This window comes from Melanerpes formicivorus, unplaced genomic scaffold (assembly GCF_026170545.1).
Source record: "Melanerpes formicivorus ecotype bairdi unplaced genomic scaffold, bMelFor1.0.p_v2 SCAF_3, whole genome shotgun sequence".
Classification (NCBI taxonomy): domain Eukaryota; kingdom Metazoa; phylum Chordata; class Aves; order Piciformes; family Picidae; genus Melanerpes; species Melanerpes formicivorus.
Genome location: NW_027142355.1, coordinates 29761285 through 29781058, shown reverse-complemented (window position 1 = coordinate 29781058; position 19774 = coordinate 29761285). Strand labels below are relative to the sequence as shown.

At 37.5% G+C, this 19774-nt stretch overlaps 1 protein-coding gene across 2 annotated transcripts in view; it reads left to right on the top strand.

Moving 5' to 3' along the window:
* Positions 1-19774, top strand: part of FOXP2 (forkhead box P2) — a 434778-nt gene that overhangs the window by 123224 nt on the left and 291780 nt on the right. For both annotated transcript variants that reach the window (XM_068169900.1, XM_068169890.1), the window contains exon 3: positions 7583-7666. The gene's annotated coding sequence lies outside the window, so the exon portion shown is untranslated. The remainder of the gene's footprint in view (positions 1-7582; positions 7667-19774) is intronic.

Below are 19774 nucleotides of genomic sequence, written 5' to 3'. Positions count from 1 at the left end.
ATAAGGAACTGGCTTGATGGCCGCACCCAAAGAGTGGCTGTCAATGGCTCCATGTCCCAGTGGAGGCCAGTGACAAGCGGAGTCCCTCAGGGATCAGTCCTGGGACCTGTCTTATTCAACATCTTTGTGGGGGACATGGACAGTGGCATTGAGTGCACCCTCAGCAAGTTTGCTGATGACACCAAGCTGTGTGGTGCAGCAGACACGCTGGAGGGAAGGGAGGCCATCCAGAGGGACCTTGACAGGCTGGAGAGGTGGGCACAAGCCAACCTCATGAAGTTCAATAAGAGCAAGTGCAGGGTCCTGCATCTGGGTCGAGGCAATCCCAGGCACAAATACAGGCTGGGCAGTGACTGGCTGGAAAGTAGCCCTGAAGAGAGAGACTTGGGGGTGCTGGTGGACAAAAAGCTCAACATGAGCTCTCAGTGTGCACTTGCAGCCCGCAAAGCCAATCAGATCCTGGGCTGCATCAGGAGAAGTGTGGCTAGCAGGTCGAGGGAGGTGATCCTCCCCCTCTACTCAGCCCTGGTGAGACCCCACCTGGAGTACTGTGTCCAGTTCTGGAGCCCCTATTACAAGAGGGATGTGGAGGTGCTGGAACGTGTCCAGAGAAGGGCCACAAGGATGATCAGAGGGCTGGAGCACCTCTCCTATGAGGACAGACTGAAGGAGTTGGGGCTGTTCAGTCTGCAGAAGAGAAGGCTCCGAGGTGACCTAATTGTGGCCTTCCAGTATCTGAAGGGGGCCTACAGGAAGGCTGGGGAGGGACTTCTCAGGATCTCAGGTAGTGATAGGACTAGGGGGAATGGAATGAAGCTGGAGGTGGGGAGATTCAGGCTGGATGTGAGGAGGAGGTTCTTCACCATGAGAGTGGTGAAACCCTGGAATGTGTTGTCCAGGGAGGTGGTTGAGGCCCTGTTCCTGGAGGTGTTTAAGAGCAGGCTGGATGAGGCTCTGTCCAGCCTGATGTAGTGTGGGGTGTCCCTGCCCATGGCAGGGGGGTTGGAACTAGATGATCCTTGTGGTCCCTTCCAACCCTGAATGAAACTATGAAACTATAAGTGAGAAATCAAGATCATAGAATGGCTTGAGTTGGCAGGGACCTTAAAGATCAACTAGTTCCCACTCTCATGCCATGGGCATAGACACTTCCCACTAGGCCAGGTGGCTCAAAGCTTCATCCACCCCAGTCTTAAACACTTCCAGGGATAAGGTGTCCACAAATTCTCTGGGCATCCCATTCCAGTGTCTCATCACCACTTCTTCCTAATGTCTAATCTAAATCTGCCCTGCTTTAAAGCCACTACCCCTTGTCCTATCAGCATATACCCCTGTAGACAGTCCCTCTCCAGCTTTCTGTAGGCCCCCTTCAGGTATTGGAAGGCTGTTCTATGGTCCCTCCAAAGACACCTTTTCTCCCAGTCAAACAGACCGAACTTGCTCATCCTGTCTGTGTAGGAGAGGTACTCCAGTCTTCTTTCATTGTTGTGGCTCTCCTCATGACCCTGATACAGGTGATTAGCAGGACTAGATTAGCTGCTAATACCAGTGACTTCAGTTATAATTACTACTAACATGAGCATTTATGCTGATTTTGAACAGAGAGTTGGAAAAAACCTTATTTTTTAAGTATTCTTTTTTCTTAACTGAAGATCCTATTTTGTTGATGAGTTACGAAGTATTATCAAGGTTCTCTGTTTCTTAGCTGCCTTCAAGGATTGGTTCAGAACATGGATTATATTTATAACCTCTGTCTTTTCTCAGTGTTGTGTTCCTTGGCCACTGCTGAAAAGGAGTCTCCGGCCTGTTTAGCATGAACAATTGCTAACTTCCAGATAGATCTGATAATCAAAAGCAGTCATTATCTATATTTTTCTTTTTGAAACAAAACAAGGCAAAACCTGAGTCTTTGAGCTTACCTAGTAATCTGAAGTGTGGTCCATATGAAAATATAACATTACCGAAGACTTGATCGTACACTTGCATCTGCAAAGTGGCAGAATAGCTTGAGTGCTGGGAGTTCAGCAGTGGATGACGGAAGTTCATCTGGCTGCTGTCCTTAGTGACCCAGTCTTAGAGCCCAGTTGGCTACGGCAATCCCATGCAGAGCTACAGGCTGGGGTCAGAGTGGCTGGAGAGCTCCCAAACAGATAGGGACCTGGGTGTGCTGATCGACAGCCGCCTGAATACGAGCCAACAGTGTGCCCAGGTGGCCAGGAGGGCCAATAGCATCCTGGCCTGCATTAGGAATAGTGTGGCCAGCAGGAGCAGGGAGGTCATAGTGCCCCTGTACTCTGTATTGGTTAGGCCGCACCTTGAGTCCTGTGTCCAGTTCTGGGCCCCTCAGTTTAAGAAGGACATTGAAACACTTGAATGTGTCCAGAGAAGGGCAACAAGGCTGGTGAGAGGCCTTGAGCACAAGCCCTATGAGGAGAGGCTGAGGGAGCTGGGATTGTTTAGCCTGGAGAAGAGGAGGCTCAGGGGTGACCTCATTGCCCTCTACAACTATCTGAAAGGTGGTTGTAGCCAGGAAGGGGTTGGCCTCTTCTCCCAGGCAAGCAGCACCAGAACAAGGGGACACAGTCTCAAGCTGCGCCAGGGGAGGTTTAGACTCAAGGTGAGGAGGAAGTTCTTCACCGAGCGAGTCATTCGTCATTGGAACGGGTTGCCCAGGGAGGTGGTTGAGTCATCGACCCTGGAGGCGTTCAAGGGGAGATTGGACATGGCACTTGGTGCCATGGTCTAGTCATGGGGTCTGTGTTGATAGGTTGGACTCGATGATCCTCGAGGTCCTTTCCAACCTAAGCGATACTGTGATATTATGATACTGTGATACTGTAAATTCAGGTGCTGCTTTATGCAGTTCGTACTACAAAACCTTCTAGTGTGAGCGAATGAATCTGTGATATCATCATAGCAGAATGGTAAGGTGCTTTATAAATTTCTGTGTTACTGATCTATAAATCTATACGTTATGTCTCCTTACACCATATATATGCTTTTACAAGATAATGCTTTTTAAAGTTGTTACTTCTACATTCTCATCTGATAGTATTATTTCACTTCTAATCATATCACATGAGAAAATGGGAGAAACAAATTATAACCCTGGCATTGCAGATCAAGATTCTCAGGACTAGTTAATTGCTTTATTTTTTTTATTTGTGATTTTGCCTTCAGTTGCTGTAGACTAGTGCTGTTTATTAAGATAAAAAATATTAACAAGTGGAAAGTTGTTCTTTGAGCTGTCTTACATTGCACAATTTCAGAAGAGATATAGATATGCATGAAGATATAGTAAGGCATGGTATCTGGGCCCGTTGGATAATTTGTTTAGGAATCTCCATGAATATCATTGATATCATGCATACTTGTAAGATTACTGTCAACACAGGTTATCTATCATGTCAGGGCAAGTCAAGCAAGTTAGACCTGCCTCAGGGTGGCTTAGTCTTGTTTACCAAACTATTCAGACAATGCTGCTGTGGAGGTTTTGAAGAAGTCTGAGGAGGGGTGATTTGCCTTTGTCCCAGGCTTCTTGTTTATTTGGACTATCTCCGTTTTCTCCAGTGTGCCAAGGCTAAGTACATGTAACCAATGTCCTATTCATATTTAGGATAAGCAAGACCAACCCCTTGCCCCAAGCCCTCCACTCTTGGGAGGAGTTACATGTAACTTGCACATCAGTTACACAGTGAATGGGACATACCAGAAGTAGATCACATATTTAGTCCCTGCCATACTTCTCCTCTCCTTTTCTTTGTGTTTGGTGGTTGTTTTTTTCAACAGTGAATTTCCAAGGCATTAACTACTTCAACGCTTTTCCACAAATTGTGTTATTTTCCTTGACCTATTTCTTCACATAGTTGCATGTTGTCTTGCTTGAGTATAGAGATTTTGATCAGCCAATTCCATGTTGCGAAAATTCAAGATCTGTTCTAATAGTATAGAGCATAATGGGAAATATAGGGAGGCATTTACTTAAAATTTTGGACAAGTTATAGTTAGGGCAGGTTGACAGCTCAAGAAACATTCAGGAATTCATTATTTTCTCTGTAGCTGATTGAAAAAAAAAAGGCTATTCTCTCACTACCACAGTACTTCTGTTTGGACTCGCTGGTAACATTACAGTATTTATCTGTCTTCATTTATCTAAGTAGTAATGTAGAATAGCATGTAAAAATTAGCTAATGAGATCACAGTAGTATGAAGGTCTTTTCATAGGCTCATTTAACTTTGGAATGATTATAAAACATAGCTACTAATTTATTTTGCATGTTCTTGTTAATTATAATGGCATTCAGTAGTGCTCATTTGGTTATGAGCTTCTGAGTGTTTCGCTGTCACTGAAATTTTCTGTCTCAACACTTGGATTCAGGAAGGAGTTTAGCTTTTTTCTTTTGTTAGTATTTGCAGTTCTGCAGTTTAAACAATATTCTTTAAGAATGCCTATTTGTAGTGTAGATTAATGTCTTGAAGTAGTTTAAATACAACAAAAAGTACATAGTCTATTAAGGAACTTTAAACATTTTTATTTCATATGTTCAGAAGATGCATGTCTACTTTGTGTGAATTTCATATTTTCAAATAAAATTCGGGATGTCTCGTTGACATCATTCAGTTTCAGACTTATTTAGAAGTCCTATTGTGAGTCGAGACTTGTTCTGTCTTTAATCTTAGTGAGGCCTATACAATGAAAAGGTGGAAGCTATGGATACCAGTGATGCGTATACCTTTAAAATAATAGTCCATCTTGCTTTGCTGAAGTTAGTTATGTCTTTGGCCCAGTCTGATTCAAAAAACCAAGCATATCTAGAGATACCTTATATAGGTGGCCCTCAACCATGTTCTAAATTACTCCTGAATGTTTTGGCGAGAAGTGCTTCATTCGAGTGTTTTATACAAATACCTGGTTAAAGGAGTGCTGCAGAGTTTGAACTATTTTTGCTATAGAAAAATGTGAACAATTAGGTTGTATGTGAAATTAAACCACCAGAATAGCTTGAATTTTCATCCACTACAATTGTATTTAAAGAGGAAATTCTGTCAGTGTGCTTTTAAGGCTTTGATTGGCAAGTTTTGTGAATTTGATTATGAACTTGTAAGATCCAGATCAAAACCAGATGCAATTGCTAGATACAGAAGAAGAAGAACAACAACAACAACCCAATCTCTGTAGCACTGTCAGTATGGGATAGGTAAGCGGTGATATTGAAGATATACCTGCTATGGTCCAGGAGATCAAAGGTCCTGGCTCAGCTGGAAGGAAGGTAGAGAAATGTTACTGTTAAACTGAAATAACTGGAATGATTCAGGTCCAGATTTTAGAGTGTGAGCAAACCCCAAAATGAATCAATATTGGTATCAAAAATAATATTTTTAAGAGACAGCTCCCTTTGTCAGATAAACCACACTAGAATGTAGCATAAATGAAACATAGCTCAAAAGATTAAGCTTCTAAAGGTGAAGATTTGTAGTGTTAAAAAAAAAGTTGATAGGTAAGGCCTGCCATCTGTCTGTGACTTATTTGTCACATCTACTATGTGCTTTCCTGCCCACTTTATATATTCTTTATTGATATCTTAAAAATGGTAGAATTCCTGATAATTCAAAAAGAATAAAGATACAATTTTAATAATGAAGACTAATTTGTGGTTTTCATATTTATAATGATTATGATGAAATGTTATAATTGTGAATGTCTTCTAAGAATGCTGTATCTCACCATTATAGGTCATGTTTTGATGTAAGATTTCATGTATCATAACTGTCTTGGCTTGCTTTCTGAGCTGAAGGAAAATCTTTTTAATACTATCCAAGCCAAGAAAATGGATTTTTTTCATTCTTTTTTTGGCACAAATGAATACAGGAAAAAAAGAAAAAGTACAGAATATTTGTTTGAGAAGTACATACTAGCATCTGGCAACAAACACCTATTGCTGAAGAAATAACTATTAGGTGCATTTCTATCTAAATTTCAGGTGCACAAGAAACTTCAGAGACTTAGAGGTACTGCTACACCTGCAGTCTTTCAAAGGAAAATAGGATAGCAAGGGGAATTATTCTCTCTCAATTTGTTGGACATATCCATTCTAGATCTAGGTCACCACATGACCATCAAGCAAAGTTTTATTGACACATATTTTACTTTCCAACAACTTTTAAGAAACTGCCACCCACCTTCACCTCCTCATATTTGCCTTAGGATCCTTACCTGGTTTTAACATTTTATTCTTTTTTTCTCTTTGTATTAAGAGCTCATAAGATTTTCTTCTCATTTCCCAGTGCTGTCCTACTGTGCAGAGGTTTCATGTAGTGTTTATTCCTCCAGCCTGTCATTCTTTGCTCTTCCTTCTTCACTTGCTGTACTACAGAGGCTGCCAGGTAGCTTTCAGTTTTCTAGGAACTTCGACCTTCCCAGCAGGTTTTGTTACACTCTACAAACAAAGGAAGAAGTTAGAACTGCAGCTCTTTTAAATGTCCAAACATCTTGTAACAAAGTGTGTTTTACTAATGCCAGTTGGAACACAGATTTTTAATATTTTTTTTTTTAAACTGCAGGAAAGCAGTCTTTTCTGTATAAAACTGTACATTCATTTTACTTTTTAGTCTGCTGCCTGACCTTGTCAGCAAGGGAGAATTGCCAAGAGGCACCATTGAGAGGCTGGTAGGATCAACTTCAGAAGTAGCGGAGTTTCAGGCATTAAGGCTATGTCTATATTAATAAATTAAAGAAGGCTTGGAAGTATTTCCAGGTCTCTGCCACAGTCTTGGTCTTTGCAAACCAGCACTGTTCCAGAAAATTCCCCGATCCTTGTTTGACCACCTCTGTTAGAAAGTTTGCATGCAGCCCCTCTGTTTCAGAGCATATGTGAGTATATTAGCAGAGATGTTGGATTATCTGTGCCAGCTGATTTCAGCAGAGAGAAATGTGCTCAGGCATAGATGTAATCTAAATATACTTTCTATGGACCTCCATGATCGTTCTTTGTTCAGCCTTCTCTCTTCAGTGTAATCTTGCAGTCTCAGCTCCAGAGATCTTTTTTTTACTTGTCCTTTTGTCCTTCCTAAAATGTATAGAAATTTACATTTCATTGACATGCTGTCTCCCAGCTTCTATTGCTTCCTTCAGATGACCCTGTGAAATTACTGGTAGTGATACTGTGTCAGTTCCATCTGCCATAAACTACTTCAGGGAAGCCTCCCACTTCTATGCCTTTAGGTACTTTTCAATAATAAAAATAGAATAAAAAAAAAAATAAAAAAGGTAAGACTAGATTTTGAGTGATGCCTCAAAGATATGTCCCTGTACTACAAGGCAGAAACTTGATGAACAATTACATGTCTTTGTGGACTACATTTAAGCTGATGGCTGGTTAAGAGAAGAATCTTTATCTTTCAACTTGCTTAGTCTTTCAATCATAATGTTTGTTAAAATAGAATTTAAAATGATGACTCTTCCCTTTTTGTTTCAAAATACTTATGAATCAGTTTATGCACATCAGGAATTAATAAGGGGGTGTGATAAAGCCAAATTTTATTGTTTTTAATATCTAAATGTAAAAACTCTTTGTCTTGTCAGGATGGTGGTACTGGAATTGACTGTGGACATCACTTCAGTTCAAGGCTGAAGTTAAAAGGTCTTTTTGAAGCTTAGAAGAAGCAGGTGAGTACTGCTCAAGCATCTTTGACTACTATTTGTTGCAATGTTCTATTGCTTGGGAATTGCTACTCTTGCTTACCAGCCTATATTCAAATAGCTGATCTCTACTTCCTCTGATTCACTGAGACTAGATAGCAGAGATTATTTAAGTCACATTAGAGATTCCCTATATGCTTGTTCAGTGCCTGCCATGAAAACATGTGAAGGCATGGTTCTGTCACTGAGATCTCTGAACTCTGGAATTAGTATTACAGTGTGGTTTTATTATATACGCTGCATTAGGAGTATAATAATTAAGCTAATTTAGTTACAAAATTCTTTTAGACTATCTTTGTATAAATATTTGCTGTGATTGATAAGTTAAAATTTGAAAAGACAATGTCAAATAGTAATGAATCCCTGAATTTGGACTTTCTAGTTTTGTGAAAGCAGAAGGATGTGTATTTCACTGGTAACCAGGAATATTCAATGATGTCAAGGACCATGAGTTCAAATCTTGTTTGAACTGCTTTGTGTGTTAACAGCCTGAACCTGCCTGTGGATAAACACTGTTAGTGGGTATAGTACCACTCTGGGACTTGGTATGCCTACACTGAATACCTTGCTTTGCTCCAGAGCTTAACATCTATCTCAAACAGGTCATGTACGACTGGATATGAGGGTTTTTTACCTTAGGTCTAGAAAGGGACATTCTGAAGAAATTAGTGTACAGTGAGATCTTAGCAAACCACATCTATTTCACATTTTTTATACTTGCATTTGCAACAAAGAATCAGTCTACATTTTGAGTGTTGAAATTGTTCATATTTTGCTTTTCCTACAGGAGTAGAAAATTCTGTAAGAATACTTCCATAATTTTTCCAATTCAACATTTTAGGAAATATTTTAACATCAAAATTGCAAAATATGCTCAACTGGTGCCTGATACTAAATCTTATAGATGCAAATTTCAGCAGGGTGTAACTCACTCACCATAATAGGAGCCAGACCCAACTGTTTCCAAATTATGCCATTCACTGCTAAGTTATTATGAAATATTCAAATATACCTATACACTCAATAATATTGATGTATTCATCTTCATGAATTGATTGCTCAGAAAGAAAAGAATTATAACTCAAGAGTAGCTAATGATGGGGAGAGAAATTGCTGCAGAAGCTGTGTTTATGACACATTTTCTAAAGTTACACCCTCTGGGCGGAAGCACAGACCATTCTAACCTAATTCAAAGCAATGTAAAATCAGACCATCCTGGTATGTGTTTCACTGCAACTGTCTTTACCTACTGGGTAATAAGAAAGGAAAATTCCTTTCTTCCTATTTATCTGCACCTTCTACAAAGAACTTGAGGTACTAGCCTAAAGGGTACAGTATTAATATGGTGAAACCATAAAAAGAAAAAAAAAAGATAAAGTATTAGCTTCAGCAGTGCTATAAATCAAAGGATATATGGCACTATACAGGGAAACTTTAGATGTTACTGGCAACATTTATGTATGGATGTTGCAAAACATTGTTTCTTCTTATATTACCCCATGCAGAAAACAGTAAAAAAGGTCAGATTCATTGCTTTCTAGGTAGCAATGAAACTATGACTGGATTTTAATAATGTATTTATCTACATGTCTGAATGGTGTGACTTATCTGTAGTATTTCTTTGTAGTGTCAGTATTTTGGAGAACTGTTTGGTTTGATAGAAACTGTGGTAACTCAAATCTGGTGAGCCAGCAAGAGACTTTTATTTTTTTTAGAGGTTTTGTTTTATTTTCTGGAAATTTACTACGTTCTGCACCAAATAATGTCAGAAATGCACTAATACTGACTTGTGCATCTATAACAGTTTGGCAGTATCATTTTATTGAATTTCAGTATGTCTGGAACTTAAATCATATGGAGGAAAGCAACTATTATCCTGTTTCCTACATTATTTTCTTCCATAACTCTAATTTAAATACTATCTATAAAAGTGCTTTCTGTAAAGAAAGCCAAAATCTCTTTGGCCTTTTTAGCATTTGCAGTATATGAAAGTAGAGAGGGAATGGATTTGTAGTCCATGAGGAAATGCTAGTAAATTCTGAATGCTAGTTCTTCAGTATGTGATTTAGAGTTGACAGACTTTTATTGTAGGACACACTGTCTGTGCACTGATTGAAAACTTAAATTTCATAGTATCATAGTATCATTCAGGGTTGGAAGGGACCACAAGGATCATCTAGTTCCAACCCCCCTGCCATGGGCAGGGACACCCCACACTAGATCAGGCTGGACGGAGCCTCATCCAGCCTGCTCTTAAACACCTCCAGGGACGGGGCCTCGACCACCTCCCTGGACAATCCATTCCAGGGCTTCACCACTCTCATGGTGAAGAACCTCCTCCTCACATCTAGCCTGAATCTCCCCACCTCCAGCTTCATTCCATTCCCCCTAGTCAAATTTCCCCCTAGTCAAATTTAGTCATAAAAGTAGTGATAGAAATATTTTTTTAAATTGTATTCATTATTACATTTTTAATCAACAGAGAAAAATTTGGTTGCTTTCAATAAATTTGAATGTAGATTGACGGACTTTGTCCTCAGTCTGGTTTCCACCAGCAAGAATCTGAAGCAAAAACAGTACTTTGTATTTTAGTGGAATTGTATGAATAAAGAGACACTATTCATTGCAGAATTTTGAATTATCTTTCTAGGGTGATAGTGAGGAGCTGTAAATTGATGACTTGGGGGAACGTGAAGGCAACTTCTGTCAAAAAGTAGTTTACATTGATAGAATTGAATTTGTGGCCTGGAACTTTGAGGTAGCAAAATTTCACTATGATATACAAACTATGGATTTAAACTGGCCTGCTTTCCAATTCAGATGAGCAGTAAGTACAGTCTTAATGGTCTGATTTCCTGGGAAGAGCACTAATACAACAATCTACTTTTTACTGCCCATATGTAAACTTACATCTCTTACTACAGACTATGTTTTGGAAGATATTTTCTTGGCATCTAGGATGTTGCCCAGTATTTGTTGGAAGTAGTCCTTTATGATACTGTCTTCAGAAATTAGTTGTTGCTCAAACACAGCCATTGTTTTAATGAAAGGCTAGTTGAAATCTGATGGCTTTTCAAGTAGTAGTACGAAATGAAGAGAGAGTGTGTGCAAATTAATTTTGTGATTCTTTTTTTTCTATGTGACTTGAATGAGAGAGGTGAGAACTCTTACTTTTTAACTGCCCTGAATACAGGTTTCTAAATGTGGCCTGCTTGAGAACAGAGGACCATTACTGCAGTTGTCATGTAAAATAAAGTTGGAGTCTGAAGCTCCTTTTTAGCTGTCAGCTTTATTAAGGAGCTACTGGTGTGTTGAGCTAGGCACACGCATTATATAAGCAGTGTATAGCAGTGTCTAGGGAGAATTTTCTCTCTCTTCACTGCTGCTTTATTAGGTCTTGCTCACTCATTCACTGTTGCCCTGTCTTACTCCAGTTTACTGGCTGCAGCTCACAGCACAGTAGATCTAATGTAGATTGACGCCTTTGCCAGAGGACTGATTGAAACTTGTGTCTCATAGTTACTAATGCTCAGTCAACCATTTTATTGAAGATAAAGTAAATAAAATAGATTGCCATATGAGAATTCTCTGAAATCAAATGGAGTAATTTGACAAGTTTAAGCCCATGAAAAACCCAAAGCATTGAAACGGATAAGAATATTCTTTATGCACCAATATACTAGGGAAAGGTGTCTGCTGGGCTGATTTTGAACTGTTAATGAGTTTATACCAAGACTATAATTGTTGAAAATATTGTCATCATTTCCAACAGAATTTCCATTGGTGTTTAAATTGTACTCTCTCAAACAGAGGCTTGTTTGCTTGTTTGCTTTTGTGTACTGAATATACTGATTTTATTTTCTCACTGCTTCTAATTCTTTAAGATAACTAGTCACTTAAAATTTAATTTTTTTAAATAATAGAATTTAAATAAAGGTGAGTTTATTATCTGAGAAAATAATTCTGTGATATAAGGCAAAAGAGATTGTTGCTTTTATAGGTCTATAATAGCATTTTGCAAGTAAAGTCGTTAAAATAAACCCTGTCATTTCTAAAAGTATGTGTGGCAGTGTATGAAAAAATATGAACTGCTAGAACTGTTGCCACAGGGTGTTCAGAATAATGGTCAACAAACCCCAAATATTCTTCACAACACTTCTGTTTCACAAAGAATTGCTGTAGATAGCAGTATAATGTCTTGTGGTTTGTTGGTTTTTTTAATGAGACGTAATAAGGATCTTAAGAAGATACAGATAATAATGTATACACTTACTCATATCTGGATAACAATGAGGTTTTCTCTTTTTAGTCACCCTGGTGGGTTCCTTCTTATTAGTTGGACCACTTCTTCGAGAAAGCAAGACCCCTGTGTTTTAGTTTAGTAAAATAAATTATGTTAAACTCAGAGTTAATAAAGAAAATATAAATTCAAATAGAAAAGAGGTTTAAATAACAAATGCATTCACTTCACTCTTTCTTTTGTTAAACAAAATATTTTTATTCAGTGTTAGATATTAATTTTATTTGTTTAAGTTAAGAAATCTATTACAACAGATTGTGCTGTTGTTACTTAACGATGAGTTGCTCATGAGATTTCATGAATGTTGGGTTTGAAATAAATTATGAATGAGCTCTTTGAAAATGACTTGCAGGAGTGAGTTGACAGACTGGAAAAACATAGTAAAAATGGATTTTCAGATTAACTGTTAGCCAGAATACACAGCTAGATGTGCTGATATGCACAGTGTCAGGGCCAATGCTGGTCAAATCATATTTCCAATATGATTTGAATAAATCTAAGAAATGTGAATGATAGTCTCAGTTTTTCCCATCCTGGTTATATTTTTAACAGGGAAAAATTACTCTGTCGTGTTTATACTGCAGAGCACTGGCACCAGCTGTGCTCTGGAGAGGTCTTCTCTCTTTTCGGTTGTTGCCATACTGATGACTGTGTGTGTCTGGCCAAACTCTTAAAGCTCTCAGTTCCAGACTTAAAATTTCAAGACTTAAAAAGCAAAACACAGTGAGTGTGATGCCAGCAACACCCTCCTGAAGGAATTCTCATTCATTCTGTGGTGCTCTTTCTTGTATGCAACAGGATAAAAGGGTCATCAACAGCTTTGTCTTTCTCTGGGAGAGACTAGAGAAAGAACTCTGTCACAAATCCATATTTTAGCCTTTTCGTTTTCCTTTTTTGCTTTCTAAGAATTTCATAGGAAGTTTTTTTTTTGCAGGAGGCAACAAAGAACATGAGTTTAATTACGTACATAAAATTGCCTTCTTTTTCTCCCTGGTATGAGATCCAAGACAAAGAATCACTGCTCATTTCTGTGTTGTGAAGTCTTTTCTCTTTCATAAGCCTTTCTAGTTAAATTGGAAAGCCATTAAGCATTACCACAGTTTTTGGAAGAAAATACTGAGACCAATGAGGGCTCCAACATTGATTGATTTAGACAGCATAAAAGCTATTTTTATCAAGAGAAAAAGAAAACCCCAACAGTAGTTTTCTTTGGATTTCTGTAAAACTCAAGGAAACCAAATATGTTTTCCTTTGTTTTTCAGAACAACTTATTTATGCTGGGTTTTTGGTTTTGGTTAGTTGGTTGGTTTGTTTTCAGCATGTCTGCTTATTTGGCCATATCTGAGGTAATTCTGAACAACTGAATTTCATGTTAAAATCCTTATTTAAGAAAATGTAAAAAAATCAAATAAAGGTAGACAACAAAACAAGCCAGTCATAGAAGTAACTATATATGGAAAAAATAACAACAGATCTAATTCCTGAAAATAAATGGGATCTTAAAAATGGACTAGATATTCATTTGATTGCTTTGAGAGTTAAGCTCTTTATAAAACTGATTTTAAATTAGTTTTTTATTTGGAAGTGGTGCTTGCTAGCTGTCTTGGGGAGTGATTTCTTCTCTCCTCTGGAAAGTGCATTATGGAATCTAGCAAAGAGAAAGGTGGTTTATTTGTTGGTACTGTCCTCTAGTAACTGAACAAAGATCACTGTTTCTTAGGAACTGGGCCTCAGAATTTTCAATGTAGTCTGTTTTCTGTTTGCTGTGAGGTGTATTTTCTTTACATAATGTAAATACAGTTCTCTATTTTGATAATTTAATGAAGAACTGAAACAATAACACATAATAAATTTCTACTCAACCCAGTCAAAAATCATTTACTTTAGTTTTAAGAAGATGAGTGCATTATTCCTCAAATTTGATTGTTACTACTTGTTTAAAAATATTATTTCAGGAATTTGTACTCTTTGCATCATCATTCTTTCAGACCTTCTAAACTGAAGTTTGGCCTCAGACCACTTTCTCTGTGCTGGAGAAGTGCACTAAATAAATGAAAGATTTATTATTTATTCCATTTTAATGAATAAGGATGATATTTTGAACTGGATTGATGAAATTAAACACTTCGAGGTGTCTTATGATGGAATCATTTTGCATTTGCTTTTTTGAGCAGTAGCATCATAAGGAATGTGGGGGGGAATCACGCCCATTTATAAATCTTTCTTGACTTCAGAAGTGCTAGGCTCATCATCAATAATCCTTTTAATAAATAAAGCACAACATTGTTTAATGAACATGTGCTGCAGTTCTAGGTATTTGCGTTCTTCAAGAAATTAATTGTTGCCCCTATACCAGAACTTGTGTTTGCTTTCTTCTTTCTGTTCCTCAACCTGTCATTTTCAAAAGTGAAATTAAAATGAGTGTGGAAACGATCCCAGGCTGATGCAGTGGAAGAGTTTAATCCATACTACATAAGCTTGCAAGAGGTTTACTTAGGAGTGTTACTGAGGAGTGTTCATATGTTCATATGGGGAAGGAGGGAGGAGGGCAGGAGCATCCTTTACTGCTGCAGCTGTTTGCTAAGTGAGCATATGTTGAAGCCCTTAAGCCTCCACAGAACATCTTTTCACAGGTCAGTGCTTAAATCACATGCATAATACTCTGGTAAAATAAGTTGATCTGAGTACCTGTTTATTTGCTTTTCTGAGGGAAGTTGTTCTGCTGTGAAAGTCCGGAGGTTATTTCCATTGTAATGGAATGGAATACTCTAGTTAGTTTGTAGTAAAGTAACTTTTTTTTTTTTGCTTCTATTTTTTTTCTTTTCTCTTCTGAAATTTTGCATGTTGGTCTCTTAGAAAAATAAGTGTTTGCTCTTTATCTTGAAGATTTGTTGGGCGCTGTACTTTTGGACTGTATGAAAAGTGAAAATCTGAGTTTTAAATCAGCAAGCCAGAAATATTTTAGTTCAAGGTATTTTGCATTTATTTGATTCATTAGGCCTGTAAAAGCTATATATTGGACTGATTAAATGTGTTTGATAGGACAGTGTTTTGAAGTTGCTACATCACGAACTTGAGTACTTGAAACTCCAATAGTTAAAAGATCCCTGAATATAGATCACATCACTTAATTACCTCTTTTTTTTCATTTTGTGAAATTGACCTCTGTTCCCAGCCCTGAGACAAAGGAAGGCAAAGCACTGTGAGCAGCTGGCAGTTGAAACTAAGAAGATGTATCACACATCTCTGTCACATCCATAGTAACAATCAGTTCTCAGCATGGATGTGGGAATTAGAAAAAATTCTGTCATTTGTCTGGCAAATGAATCTGCTGCCTTACTTCCTTAGATGCCTTGTGAAAATCCTCTGTCTTACTTTCAGCTTCTGCCCCAGAAAACTCTCTCTTTTCTGGGTTAGCTCTAGCTGTGCAGAAGCACCTGGCACAACACAAGGGTACTGGCCCCTGTAGGCTGAGTATGGTTTTCAAAAGTGATGGCCAGTTTGCTCTTCCACAAGCCAGAAATGTAACATACATTTAGGCTATTGCTGGTCACATTGTTTAGTTATTCCAGATTTTAATTATGTGTTTGTGTGATTGTATGTGTGTGAAAATTGGCTGAATCTGTCCCAGCTTGGTTATGAGAATGATATGGGATGTCGGTTTTGAGAAAGATACTGAATGTTTTCTTCACAAGCTCATAAAGATTTATTTGTTTTCTGAGTCTGAGTCTCTTTGGACAGTGAAGAAAAAGAGATGGAGGGACATATTTGTTTGACAGTGAAGGCCTTGATTCATCACAACCCGTAAGGTTAATGTGAAGTCATATAGGAATAGATACACTCTTTTCTAGGAACCCCTTTGTTGACAGAGGTGTGGGAGAGAAACTTTTAGACAGAGGCAAATGATTTTCACAGTATCAGCAATCTGCATCATCTTGGAATTAATTGGGTTTGCAGCTGCTACATACAAAATACATTCAAAATGCAAAACTGTTAATGAAATTGCTGTTGTAGATATTTCTTTATTAAATATGTTTGCTTTGTTTTTAGTGCCAAACATTTAAGTTACTATTATTTGTATAGATAAAATGTCCAAAATAGCATGTAAGGTGATGAACACTGATAGTGCCTTCAAACTGTTGAAATGACCTGAATCAATCCTCTAATAAAAAAATCAGATTCCTAAAACTACAGAGGAGGCTATCAAAGAAGTTTATTTTAATTACTTGATGGTTTGGCATATTTTTATTTGCTTTGTGTACTGTTCATTTCCCTTAATTCAATAACATTTCTAGTTATTACCAGTGTACTAGTGAGTGGCTACTTCTCTGAGAGCTTAACAATAAAAGTTAAAATAGGACTGTAGGATGAAGGAACAATTTCTATCTGTATTCAAACTGTGTAATAATATAGGAATGAAAATTACATTGTTTAATTATTTGGATTTACAATGTAGTGTTACAGCTATTGTTAAATATGACTTGTATTGCTAATGTAAGAAAAGAACTAAAAACAACAGAAAAAAATAGGTTTGATCTCATTTGACCTTTCTGACGTTCAGTCAGTTAAAAGGTTTGTAAGACGTTTAATTACCAAATGGTATGATCATTATTCATCTCATCATTTGATATATAATGTCAAGTGAATTGCCTCCCTGGAGTGCACTGTGTTTCACAGATCAATAGCTTTAGTAAGAGCTTGAAGGAGAGCTTTATACATTCATAGAAAAGAAGGAAAAGTATATCATTCTTGTAAAATGGCTTATAGAGTTATTCTGTGAGCTTTACAGAGTTATTGTTTTATTTACATCTCAGGAATACAAAATCCTGTAACTTACAGACGTTTATTAAAATACCTTAAACCGCTTTATTGGAATCTAAAAATATTGCTTCTAACTTACTCTGTGTAATAAAATAGCTTCAAAATTCTGTTCTGAACAGTTTCATTCATATCCGTCAGAATAATTATACCTACTGAACAGACTTTTTTTGCTTTGACACAGCACAACAAACATACTACGACAAAAGGCTGTCTAAATACCTTACAAGCGATTGCTTAAACCACTCGCATTTGGGGTTTCTGCATTTTTAAATAGGTAGGGTCAGTCTTAATGGATTTGTGTTGGGTTTTGGTTTTGTGTTTCTTTAATTTTTCTTCATTCATTGTCAAGGATATTTATGCGTACTTCAAGAGAAAAAGATAAAGCTTGTCTCTAATTGGCTAATTTAATATGGAGCTATTCAAAATGTCTTATTAATTTTTTTAATTAATTGCACACAGGATAATTACCTACAGGATGCTTCATGTTTACTTAGGCTTTTCTAGGTGTACTTTATTATTCTTGTCCGATATAGATGACCCATCCTATAACACCAGCTATTTGAGCACACCGATCTGATCTTTTTACCCTTGATAGAAGCATTTTCCAAATGACTTAAAGAGACTTTGAGGAGTGTTTGTTGCTCTTTTTTTCCTCTAAATTATATCTGCTTCACTTCCTCTCTTGACTTACCCACTTCCTGCTTAAAAAGTGAGTAAATAAAAACTTACTTCTTTAAATATTTTATTAATGAGGGTAAGCTTTTTAGCTTAAATTTACACCTTCTTGTTGGTTCTTGTATCAGTCAGGCACTGAGGAAACTGTAGTTCAGCTAAGCAAATCCTTCTGGCTGTGGGGCAGAAGCAACATTTACTTGAAAATTCTTCCTTATTCATCTGTCACTTATAAACCATCATCTACTCAAAGATTAATTTGAATTGTGAACAATGTCTAAGCTTCCTTAATCCCTTGCTCTTGTCCTTTTTCTTGAGCTGCTGTACTGTGATGGAAAGGCCATAATTCTGAAGATTCTATTCCTCAGGCCTACCTAAACTCTCATCAGGAGGTGATTGATGTTTTAGCATGGAAATTCTTACCTGTTTTTGAGAATAACCTGGAAAAACTGTCAGGAGGCTTTCACACTCTAAGATGTGGAATTCTTGTAAATGTAAAATCTAATTTGTCTGGGATCTTTGTACCACTGTCATTCAAGGTCAGATGAAGTTGCGTGAAGTACAGGGAGCGTTTTGGAGATTTAATTTCTGTATTTGTATTCATCGGGTTGGCTGGTGCAGCTTATGTTTGTTTGTTTGTTTTCCCCCAGCAAATTAGCAAATCAAATAGTATCAATTTTGTTAATAATTAAGATAGATGAGAAGTATATGACTTATACTTGTTTTTATTTTTTAACTTAGTTTGTGACTGACCCAGTGACCCCTGCTGCCACTCTTACTTTACCACTTCTTTGAGTTTGTTTTTCAGGAAAAATACTAATCTAGTAGTTTCCACCCTGCTAGTGATGCAAATACTGCTTTTTCAGGCTGTCACAGTAGGGGGATAGAGTTTAAAAAGAAATGCAGAAAATCTGCATGTTTTTCTGCTGAAGTCGAATATCCAAATATCTTTTTTTGTCAATGGGAGCACTTAAGCATGATTAAAGTAATTAATGCCAGAGTTTTGTAGAAGTACCAGTTGTTTTGATGACACATTCATCTGTGGCTTGACTTGACAAAATTTGAGCCATCAGGACTCAATCATAAATATATACATTTAATTTTAAGACTACAAATAGATCTTTGGCTCAGTTGTGATGCATGCTTATAATCTTTTAGGACTGCATAGGTTAGTAGTCATCTCTTCCAAGACAAAGTCTTCAAAACTATTAAAGTTGTATTCACTTTTTGGCAATTTAATTTATTCAACTATACATTTATTACTAAGTAGTAAATAGCTGAATATATTAAGTATTTGATGTGCAAGGTCCATTTTGTGTGAAAAATAATAAAACTTTTTAACTTTGGCTTCATCTGTGTCATCATTTACTATGTGCAGTAGATGTTATAACAAAGGGTTGATCAGTGATCAAATACAGCAGCTCTATTGAATACTGTGTTCTAGGCCTCAGAATTAAGGGTGTGAAGGGCACTTGCATGTGTCCAGAGGACTGTAACAAAGGTGATGAAAGAACTAGGAAAAGCGTCCAAAGAGGAGCAGTGGAGGACTTTGGACTTGTCTATCTTGGAGAAAGGGTGGATGGATGACCTCATTGCTCTCTACAGCTTCCTGGGGAGGGTAAGCGGAGAGGGTGCTGTGCTCTACTCCCTGCTATCCAGTAATAGGACATGTGTGAATAGTTGAAAGCTGCATCATTGGAGGTTTTGGCTGTGTGTTAGGAAACATTTTCTTCACCAAGAAGGTGGTCAAACACTGGAACAGGTCAATGTCCCAGGTCTGTCAGTGTTTAAGAAGACTTTAAACAATGGCCATAATAATAATGCGCTTTAACTGTTGATCAGCTCTGGACTGGTCAGGCAGTTGAACTAGATGATTGTTGCAGGTCCCTTCCAATAGGAATAGTCAAGTTCTAGTCAAGAAAACTGGCAGCAGTCACTAATAACATGCTTTCATAGCACTTTTATAGAGAGATGGCACAGGTATGAATAGGGGAAGTGAGGTCTCATTTTAGATAGTACTCCTGAAGTGTTCTACAGTGAGACACAGAAGCTTACAAAGTTCATGAAGTACTACTGTCTTTGCCTTGTGATCTCTTAATCACAGAGAGACAAACACAGGGGCACATATGCTCTGGGTCCATCCTGTTCCCTTCTATATAGTAGAACATGGAAGACCTAGACTTTTCACAGGGGCAAGAGTGGTGTGATGTGTAACATGGCCTTTGGTTCTGTTATGAACGAAATGAATCAATAAGGAATACATTAAAAAGGTCAACCTTTGG